This window comes from Coregonus clupeaformis, unplaced genomic scaffold (assembly GCF_020615455.1).
Source record: "Coregonus clupeaformis isolate EN_2021a unplaced genomic scaffold, ASM2061545v1 scaf0423, whole genome shotgun sequence".
NCBI lineage: Eukaryota > Metazoa > Chordata > Actinopteri > Salmoniformes > Salmonidae > Coregonus > Coregonus clupeaformis.
In genome coordinates, this window is record NW_025533878.1 from 312,540 (window position 1) to 322,500 (window position 9,961).

Below are 9,961 nucleotides of genomic sequence, written 5' to 3' on the forward strand. Positions count from 1 at the left end.
CAATGTGTCAAGTAAATCTATTTTTGTTTTCTCATGATTTGGTTGGGTCTAATTGTGTTACTGTCCTGGGGCTCTGTGGGGTCTGTTTGTGTTTGTGAACAGAACCCCAGGACCAGATTGCTTAGAGGACTCTTCTCCAGGTTAATCTGTATGTGATCGCTTTGTTCTGGAAGGTTTGGGAATCGCTTCCTTTTAAGTGGTTGTAGACTTTAACGGCTCTTTTCTGAATTTTGATAATGAACGGGTATCGGCCTAATTCTGCTCTGCATGCATTATTTGGTGTTTTACATTGTACACTGTGTATATTCATGCAGAATTCTGCATGAGAAGTCTCAATTTGGTATTTGTCCCATTTTGTGAATTCTTGGTTGGTGAGCGGACCCCAGACCTCACAACCATAAAGGGCAATGGGTTCTATAACTGATTCAAGTATTTTTAGCCAGATCCTAATTGGTATGTCGAATTTTATGTTCCTTTTGAACTCAGATAGTTCACAGCTTTGTGGAAGTTACCTGTGGCGCTGATGTTTAGGCCGAGGTATGTGTAATTTTTTGTGTTCTCTAGGGCAACGGTGTCTAGATGGAATTTCTATTTGTGGTCCTGGCAACTGGACCTTTTTTGGAACACCATTATTTTTGTCTTACTGAGATTTACTGTCAGGGTCCAGGTCTGACAGAATCTGTGCAGAAGATCTAGGTGCTGCTGTAGGCCCTCCTTGGTTGGTGACAGAAGCACCAGATCATCTGCAAACAGTAGACATTTGACTTCAGATTCTAGTAGGGTGAGGCCGGGTGCTGCAGACTGTTCTAGTGCCCTCGCCAATTCGTTGATATATATGTTGAAGAGGGTGGGGCTTAAACTGCATCCCTGTCTCACCCCACTGCCCTGTGGAAAGAAATGTGTGTGTTTTTTGCCAATTTTAACCGCACACTTGTTGTTTGTGTTGTTGTATGTTTTTCCCCCAACACCACTTTCCATCAATTTGCATAGCAGACCCTCATGCAAATTGAGTCAAAAGCTTTCTTGAAATCAACATAGCATTTGTTTTGGTTTGTTTGTCAATTAGGGTGTGCAGGGTGAATACGTGGTCTGTCGAATAGTAATTTGGTAAAAAGCCAATTTGACATTTGCTCAGTCCATTGTTTTCACTGAGGAAATGTATGAGTCTGCTGTTAATGATAATGCAGAGGATCTTCCCAAGGTTGCTGTTGACGCATATCCCACGGTAGTTATTGGGGTCAAATTTGTCTCCACTTTTGTGGATCGGTTTGATCAGTCCTTGTTTCCAAATATTGGGGAAATTGCCAGAGCTAAGGATGATGTTAAAGAGTTTAAGCATAGCCAATTGGAATTTGCGGTCTGTATATTTTATCATTTCATTGAGGATACCATCAACACCACAGTCCTTTTTGGATTGGAGGGTTTGAATTTTGTCCTGTTTTTCATTCAATGTAATTGTCACGGTTTCGGCCGAGGCTGCTCCTTCTCCTTGTTCGGGCAGGCTTCGGCGGTCGTCTCCGGAGTACTAGCTGCCACCGTTCTATGTTTCTATGTTTGATTGGTTTTGTCTGTTTTGTTACACCTGTTCCTTATTAGTGTTCATTATGCGTCCTATTTAGTTCCCTTGAGTTTGGTCAGGTGTTGTGTGTAATTGTTTATTGTCACGTTGTGTGCTAGTCCGTTTTTCAGTTCTCTCTGTATTTTGTGTTTTGAGAGAGAGTTCCGCACTTTGTGCGCCTTGTGTTTACTTTACCGTGTTGCGTAAAGTTCGCCTGTTGCCTGTTGCCGTGTGTGGCTTGTTCTTTGGACTTCACTAAAGACGTCTGTTCGAAACCTCTGTGTGTCCTGATTCCACACATCCTCTACACTCAACCCTGACAGTAATTGGAGAATCTAGTGGGTTCTGGTAATCTTTAAAAGTTGATTCTAAGATTTGTATTTGATCATGTATTTGTTTTTGCTGTTTGTTCTTTGCTATAGGGCCGTTTTGGATAGATAACTCATCGTGTTGTTGTTTGTTTAGTGTTTTCCAATTTTCCCAGAAGTGGTTAGATTCTATGGATTCTTCAATTACATTGAGCTGATTTCTGACATGCTGTTCCTTCTTTTTCCGTAGTGTATTTCTGTATTGTTTTAGTGATTCACCATAGTGAAGGCGTAGGCTCAGGTTTTCTGGTCTCTATGTTTTTGGTTGGATAAGTTTCTCAATTTCTTTCTTAGGTTTTTGCATTCTTCATCAAACCATTTGTCATTGTTGTTAATTTTCTTAGGTTGTCTGCTTGACATTTTTAGATTTGATAGGGAAGCTGAGAGGTCAAATATACTGTTTAGGTTTACACCTTCACTATTACAGTGGAACATTTTGTCCAGGAAGTTGTCTAAAAGGGATTGAATTTGTTGTAGCCTAATTGTTTTTTGGTAGGTTTCAACACTACTTTCCTTCCATCTATAGCATTTCTTAATATTATTCAGTTATTTTGGATTTGATGCCTCATGATTGAGCATAGCTCTGTTCAAGTAGACTGTGATTTTGCAGTGATCTGATATGAGTGTCAGTTGGCTGACTGTGAACGCTCTGAGAGACTCTGGGTTGAGGTCAGTGAGAAAGTAGGAATACCTGGGATAGGATAAAGTAATCCTTCTACCCCCCTTACCCCCCCAAAAAAAAAAGACATATTGTAAAGTGGTTATCCCACTGGCTATAAGGTGAATGCACCAATTTGTAAGTCGCACTGGATAAGAGTGTCTGCTAAATGACGTAAATGTAGTCTACAGCCTGCTGCCAAGGGATGAGCTATAGGTGTACCTACCATAGGAGTCCCCTCCAAGCCTGCTGCCAAGAGATGAGCTATAGGTGTACCTACCATAGGAGTCCCCTCCAAGCCTGCTGCCAAGGGATGAGCTATAGGTGTACCTACCATAGGAGTCCCCTCCAAGCCTGCTGCCAAGGGATGAGCTATAGGTGTACCTACCATAGGAGTCCCCTCCAAGCCTGCTGCCAAGGGATGAGCTGTAGGTGTACCTACCATAGGAGTCCCCTCCAAGCCTGCTGCCAAGGGATGAGCTATAGGTGTACCTACCATAGGAGTCCCCTCCAAGCCTGCCATTGACTATGTACATACCCAGCGTGTGACAGAGCTGCAGGAGTTGTGACCCGTTTTTGTTGGTTATGTTGTCTTAGTTGTGCCTAGGGGGGCATATGGGGGAGGGAATGCTGTCACCTCCAGGTAGGTGTTTGTCCCCCTGTGTGCTGAGGGTGTCAGGTTCTTGTCCAGTTCTGGCATTTAGGTCACCACAGACTAGTACATGTCCCTGGGCTCTACTCCCCCTCCATCATCTTTGGGTCAGGGTTAGAGTTAAGGTTGGGCCGGGAGTTGATATGAAGCTAGTGTTAGGGTTGAGGCTAGGTTTAGGATTGAGCCGGGATGTGGACATGAAGCTAGAGTTAGGGTTATGGTTAGGGTTGAGCCGGGATGTGGACATGAAGCTAGAGTTAGGGTTATGGTTAGGGTTGAGCTGTGAGTGGACATAAGCTACAGATGGAGATTACTCCCCTCTAAGGCTTCAATTTAATCCTTCTTCTTAGCAATCATGTTGGAGTTTTCTCCAGCTAAAGTTTTCATTTAATCCTTCACTTTGGCTTCTTAGAGATCCATCACTCCACTCCAGAGTCATCATTATCATCAGATGGGCTTCAATTACATCCTACGCCCTGTCTAGTGGAACTAAACCAAAGATGTGCTGTGTTACAGCCCACCACCCATAAATGGTTAACCCTGTGACACTGATCTTTTTTATTTATTAACCTTTATTTAAACAGTTTGTTTAAATTTGTTTTTCAACAGGACAATGACCCTCCAGGCTGTGTAAGGGCTATTTTACCAAGAAGGAGAGTGATGGAGTGCTGCATCAGATGGCCTCCACATAAAAATTACAAATAAAACCCAATTAAATACACAACATTGAACATCTTTTTTAAAAGCTATCTCATTCTGTAACATAAAAGTCTTCAATCAACATTTAAAATGCCTGAAAGGCACCAGAATATCTAATTGCAAGGAATTCTGTGTATTTTTCCACACATAAGGGGCAAAAAAACTTAAAGCAGATTTTCCCAATTCTGTGGAGACCAAACGGATCTCCTGAGTTATCCATCCCTGAGAACGGGTTTGGTAATTTGTACATCTAAATTTAATCAATAAAGTCATGTACGGAGGAAGTTTCTGGAAGACTGCTTTGTAAATAAATAAAAGAGGGTGCAGCTCTCTTCTTACAGACAGAGAGATCCATCCCACATGTTTGTAAAGAATACAATGATGAGTCTTAAAACCATCCCCAGTGATAAAACGTATTACTGAATGGAATACTGAGTCCAATGGTTTCAAAACAGAGGCTGCTGCGTGCATGTAAATAATGTCACCATAGTCTATTACAGGGAGAAGCCTGGTTAATAATGTCACCATAGTCTATTACAGGGAGAAGCCTGGTTAATAATGTCACCATAGTCTATTACAGGGAGAAGCCTGGTTAATAATGTCACCATAGTCTATTACAGGGAGAAGCCTGGTTAATAATGTCACCATAGTCTATTACAGGGAGAAGAGTTGTTAATAATGTCACCATAGTCTATTACAGGGAGAAGAGTTGTTAATAATGTCACCATAGTCTATTACAGGGAGAAGCCTGGTTAATAATGTCACCATAGTCTATTACAGGGAGAAGCCTGGTTAATAATGTCACCATAGTCTATTACAGGGAGAAGCCTGGTTAATAATGCCACCATAGTCTATTACAAGGAGGAGTTGTTTCAACAGTCTTCCAATTTTCACAACTGAGGCAGGATTAATTTCTATATAAAAAAAACAATTATAGATCTTGGCTTCTTTGTTAAATTGTCAATGTATGTTTCAAAAGACAACTTGTCATCTATCAGATACCCAAGTACTTACAGTGAGAAACTTGCTTTTCACATTGACTGCAATGTATTGAGATAAATGTGCCAGCATGATGTTTTCAGGCTGCTATTGGGATTAGCCTTGACAGAGTAGACAACACCTCTATTCAGGTTGAAAAACAAAGATCCATTGTTCTCCAAGAAATGATGGATATTCATGTTTATGCGTGCCTCGTGCCTAAGTGCACCTGTTTGTGTGTTGGAGAAAGACATTAGGCCCCTCCTTTTTTCACTCACTAGCACAGCTGGAGCTCATTAATATTTAAATAGCAGGAAGCACTGGAAACACCCCCTTGGACCATTATTGTTTTCTGTGTTTACTAATGACCTTCACTGACCTTGAATAAAGCCTGTGTGTCCATGTACGCTGACGACTCAACAGGATACACGTCAGCTGCAACAGTCAAATAAATAACTGAAACATAGAGCTTCTTCATAGACTAAACTGCTGGGTGTAACCCTAGATAGCAAGCTGTCATGGTCAAAACATATAGACTCAATGGTTGCTAAAATGGGAAGTGGTCTGTCCATGATAGGGCGTTACTCTGCCTTCTTGATATCTCAGTCGACCAGACAGGCCCTACAGGCCCTAGTTTTGTCGCACCTGGACTACTGCCCAGCTGTGTGGTCATGTGCGGCAAAGAGGGACATGGGTAAATTGCAGTTGGTCCAGAACAGAGCAGAACGTATTGCACTTAGATGTACATGGAGGGCAAATGTCAGTAACATTCATGTCAGTCTCTCTGGCTCCAAGTTGAGGAGAGATTGGCATCGCATGTCAGTCTCTCCTGGCTCCAAGTTGAGGAGAGATTGGCATGTCAGTCTCTCCTGGCTCCAAGTTGAGGAGAGATTGGCATGTCAGTCTCTCCTGGCTCCAAGTTGAGGAGAGATTGACTGCATCACTATTGGTCTTTGTGCGAGTTGTCGGTGTGTTGAAGGTACCGAACTGTCTTTTCAAGCAGTTGGCACACAGTTCAGACACTGATCGGTACGACACAAGACATGCAACCAGAGGTCTCTTCCCAGTCCCCAGGTCCAGAACAGAGGCTGGGAAACACACAGTATTAAATAGAGCCATGACTACATGGAACGCTCTGCCACCCCAGGTAACTCAAGCTAGCAATAAAACCAGTTTTAAAAACCAGATAAAAGAACACCTTACAGCACGACGGGAACTGTGAAGAGACACACAGAAATGTTTTTGTAATTTGTATTGTATTATCTATGTGATACGTGGTTGAGATACGACTGTGATATGTGGCTGTCTCTCCTTGCTATCTTAAGATGAATGCACTAGCTGTGGGTCTCTCTGGATAGGAGCGTCTGCTGAATGGCTGAATTGTCATGTAAATGAAGTGCTATGAAATGTACATTATGTATTTTATTGGTTGTTTCCTGTTTGGACCCCAGGAAGAGTTTCCCCTAACCTTAAACCTAATCTTAATCCTAATCCTAACCCTAACCTTAACCCTGAACCTAAACCTTAACCTTAACCTTAACCTAAACCTAACCTTAACGCTAAACCTAAACCTAAACCTAAACCTAAACCTAAACCTAAACCTAAACCTAACCCCTAAGTTTAAAATAGCTTTTGTCCTCACCAGGGAGAATTTCCCTTGTTGTCCTTATGTCCCCTCGAACAGGGCAGGGAGCAGCTGTGTGTGTGTGTGTGGTGGGTGTGTAGCTGTGTGTGTGTGGTTCAGGGGTGGTGTTTGACAACAATAGAGGAGGAGGTTGGGGTCAGAGTGTGTTTGGGGAGGTGTGTGTGGAGTGAAGGTTTATGGGAGTGTATGGTGTGGGATGGGTAATTATAGTATCGGGGGGGGGCTACATTAGCCATCTGTCAGTATATATCTACCACTCACCCACCCACTCTCTCTCAACCCACCACCCACCCACCCTCCTCTCTTCACCCCCCTCCCCTCTCACAGCCCCCCTCTCTCTTCACCCCCCCAACCTCGCTCCAACCCCCTCCTTCTTAACCAGAGTAAAGTCCCAATCCTCCTGGTTGTTGGAGGGAGAGAACAAACAGTACTCTGACTCATTAAGATGATATTAATCTCTCCTCCCCTCTCTCCTCCCCTCTCTCCTTCACTCTCTCCTCCCCTCTCTCCTCCCCTCTCTCCTTCCCTCTCTCCTCCCCTCTAACCTTCACCTCTCTACTTCCCATCTCTCCTCCCCTCTCTCCTCCCATCTCTCCTTCACCTCTCTCCTTCAACTTTCTAATTAACCTCTCTCCTCCCCTCTCTCCTTCCCTCTCTCCTCCCCTCTCTCCTCACCTCTCTCCTTCACCTCTCTCCTCCCCTCTCTCCTTCCCTCTCTCCTCCCCTCTCTCCTCCCCTCTCTCCTTCACCTCTCTCCTCCCCTCTCTCCTTCCCTCTCTCCTCCCCTCTCTCCTCCCCTCTCTCCTTCACCTCTCTCCTCCCCTCTTTCCTCCCTCTCTCCTCCCCTCTCTCCTTCCCTCTCTCCTTCACCTCTCTCCTTCACCTCTCTCCTCCCCTCTCTCCTCCCCTCTCTCCTCCCCTCTTTCCTCCCTCTCTCCTCCCCTCTCTCCTTCCCTCTCTCCTTCACCTCTCTCCTTCACCTCTCTCCTCCCCTCTCTCTTCCCATCTCTCCTTCACCTCTCTCCTTCAACTTTCTAATTAACCTCTCTCCTCCCCTCTCTCCTTCACCTCTCCTCCCCTCTCTCCTTCTCCTCTCCTCCCCTCTTTCCTCCCTCTCTCCTTCACCTCTCTCCTTCACCTCTCTCCTCCCCTCTCTCCTCCCCTCTTTCCTCCCTCTCTCCTTCACCTCTCTCCTCCCTCTCTCCTCCCCTCTCTCCTCCCTCTCTCCTCCCCTCTCTCCTTCACCTCTCTCCTCCCCTCTCTCCTCTTCCTCTCTCCTCACCTCTCTCCTTCACCTCTCCTCCCCTCTCTCCTCCCTCTCTCCTCCCCTCTCCTTCCCTCTCTCCTCCCTCTCCCTCCCCTCTCTCTCCCTCTCTCCTTCACCTCTCTCCTTCCCTCTCTCCTCCTCTCTCCTCCCCTCTCTCCTTCCCTCTCTCCTCCCCTCTCTCCTCCCCTCTCCCCTTCCCTCTCTCCTTCCATCTCTCCTCGCCTCTTTCCTCCTCTCTCCTCCCCTCTCTCCTCCCCTCTCTCCTCCCCTCTCTCCTCCCCTCTCTCCTCCCCTCTCTCCTTCCCTCTCTCCTCCCCTCTAACCTTCACCTCTCTACTTCCCCTCTCTCCTCCCCTCTCTCCTCCCATCTCTCCTTCACCTCTCTCCTTCAACTTTCTAATTAACCTCTCTCCTTCCCTCTCTCCTCCCCTCTCCCCTTCACCTCTCCTCCCCTCTCTCCTTCACCTCTCCTCCCCTCTCTCCTTCCCTCTCTCCTCCCCTCTTTCCTCCCTCTCTCCTTCACCTCTTTCCTTCACCTCTCTCCTCCCCTCTCTCCTCCCCTCTCTCCTTCACCTCTCTCCTCCTCTCCCTCTCCTCCCTCTCTCCTCACCTCTCTCCTTCACCTCTCTCCTTCACCTCTCCTCCCTCTCTCCTCCCTCTCTCCTCCCCTCTCTCCTCCCTCTCCCCTTCCCTCTCTCCTCCCCTCTCCCTCCCCTCTCTCCTCCCCTCTCTCCTCACCTCTCTCCTTCACCTCTCTCCTTCCCTCTCTCCTCCCCTCTCTCCTCCCCTCTCTCCTCCCCTCTCCCCTTCCCTCTCTCCTTCCCTCTCTCCTCGCCTCTTTCCTCCCTCTCTCCTCCCCTCTCCCCTTCCCTCCCTCCTTCCCTCTCTCCTCGCCTCTTTCCTCCCTCTCTCCTCCCCTCTCTCCTCCCCTCTCTCTTCCCCTCTCTACTCACCTCTCTCCTCCCCTCTCTCCTCCCCTCTTTCCTTCCCTCTCTCCTCCCTCTCTCCTTCCCTCTCTCCTCCCCTCTCTCCTTCCCTCTCTCCTCCCCTCTCTCCTTCACCTCTCTCCTCCCCTCTCTCCTCTCCTCCCCTCTCTCCTTCACCTCTCTCCTTCCCTCTCTCCTCACCTCTCTCCTTCACCTCTCTCCTTCCCTCTCTCCTCCCCTCTCTCCTCCCCTCTCTCCTCCCCTCTCCCCTTCCCTCTCTCCTTCCCTCTCTCCTCCCCTCTTTCCTCCCTCTCTCCTTCCCTCTCTCCTCGCCTCTTTCCTCCCTCTCTCCTCCCCTCTCTCCTCCCCTCTCCCCTTCCCTCTCTCCTTCCCTCTCTCCTCGCCTCTTTCCTTCCCTCTCTCCTCCCTCTCTCCTCCCTCTCTCCTCCCTCTCTACTCACCTCTCTCCTCCCCTCTCTCCTCCCCTCTTTCCTTCCCTCTCTCCTCCCTCTCTCCTACCCTCTCTCCTTCACCTCTCTCCTTCACCTCTCTCCTCCCCTCTCTCCTTCACCTCTCTCCTCCCCTCTCTCCTCTCCTCCCCTCTCTCCTCACCTCTCTCCTTCACCTCTCCCCTTCACCTCTCCTCCCCTCTCTCCTCCCCTCTCTCCTCCCCTCTCCCCTTCCCTCTCTCCTCCCCTCTCCCTCCCTCTCTCCTCCCCTCTCTCCTCCCCTCTCTCCTCACTCTCTCCTTCCCTCTCTCCTCCCCTCTCTCTCCCTCTCTCCTCCCTCTCCCTTCCCTCTCTCCTTCCCTCTCTCCTCCCTCTCTCCTCCCTCTCTCCTCCCCTCTCTACTCACCTCTCTCCTCCCCTCTCGCCTCCCCTCTTTCCTTCCCTCTCTCTTCCCTCTCTCCTTCCCTCTCTCCTCCCCTCTCTCCTTCCCTCTCTCCTCCCCTCTCTCCTTCACCTCTCTCCTCCCCTCTCTCCTCTCCTCCCCTCTCTCCTTAACCTCTCTCCTTCCCTCTCTCCTCACCTCTCTCCTTCACCTCTCTCCTTCCCTCTCTCCTCCCCTCTCTCCTCCCCTCTCTCCTCCCCTCTCCCCTTCCCCTCTCTCCTTCCCTCTCTCCTCCCTCTCCCCTTCCCTCTCTCCTTCCCTCTCTCCTCCCCTCTTTCCTCCTCTCTCCTCCCCTCTCTCCTTCCCTCTCTCCTCCTCT

The 9,961-nt window shown here is 48.0% G+C and overlaps 1 protein-coding gene across 2 annotated transcripts in view; it reads left to right on the top strand.

Annotated features, from left to right (window-relative positions):
• LOC121537227 (neural cell adhesion molecule L1.1-like) overlaps positions 1-9,961 on the top strand; it is a gene marked incomplete at its 3' end in the record, with an annotated part of 86,181 nt that overhangs the window by 23,476 nt on the left and 52,744 nt on the right. Inside the window, 1 exon segment of one of the 2 annotated variants that reach the window (XM_045215329.1) lies at positions 1,678-1,896. 2 annotated transcript variants of the gene reach the window in all.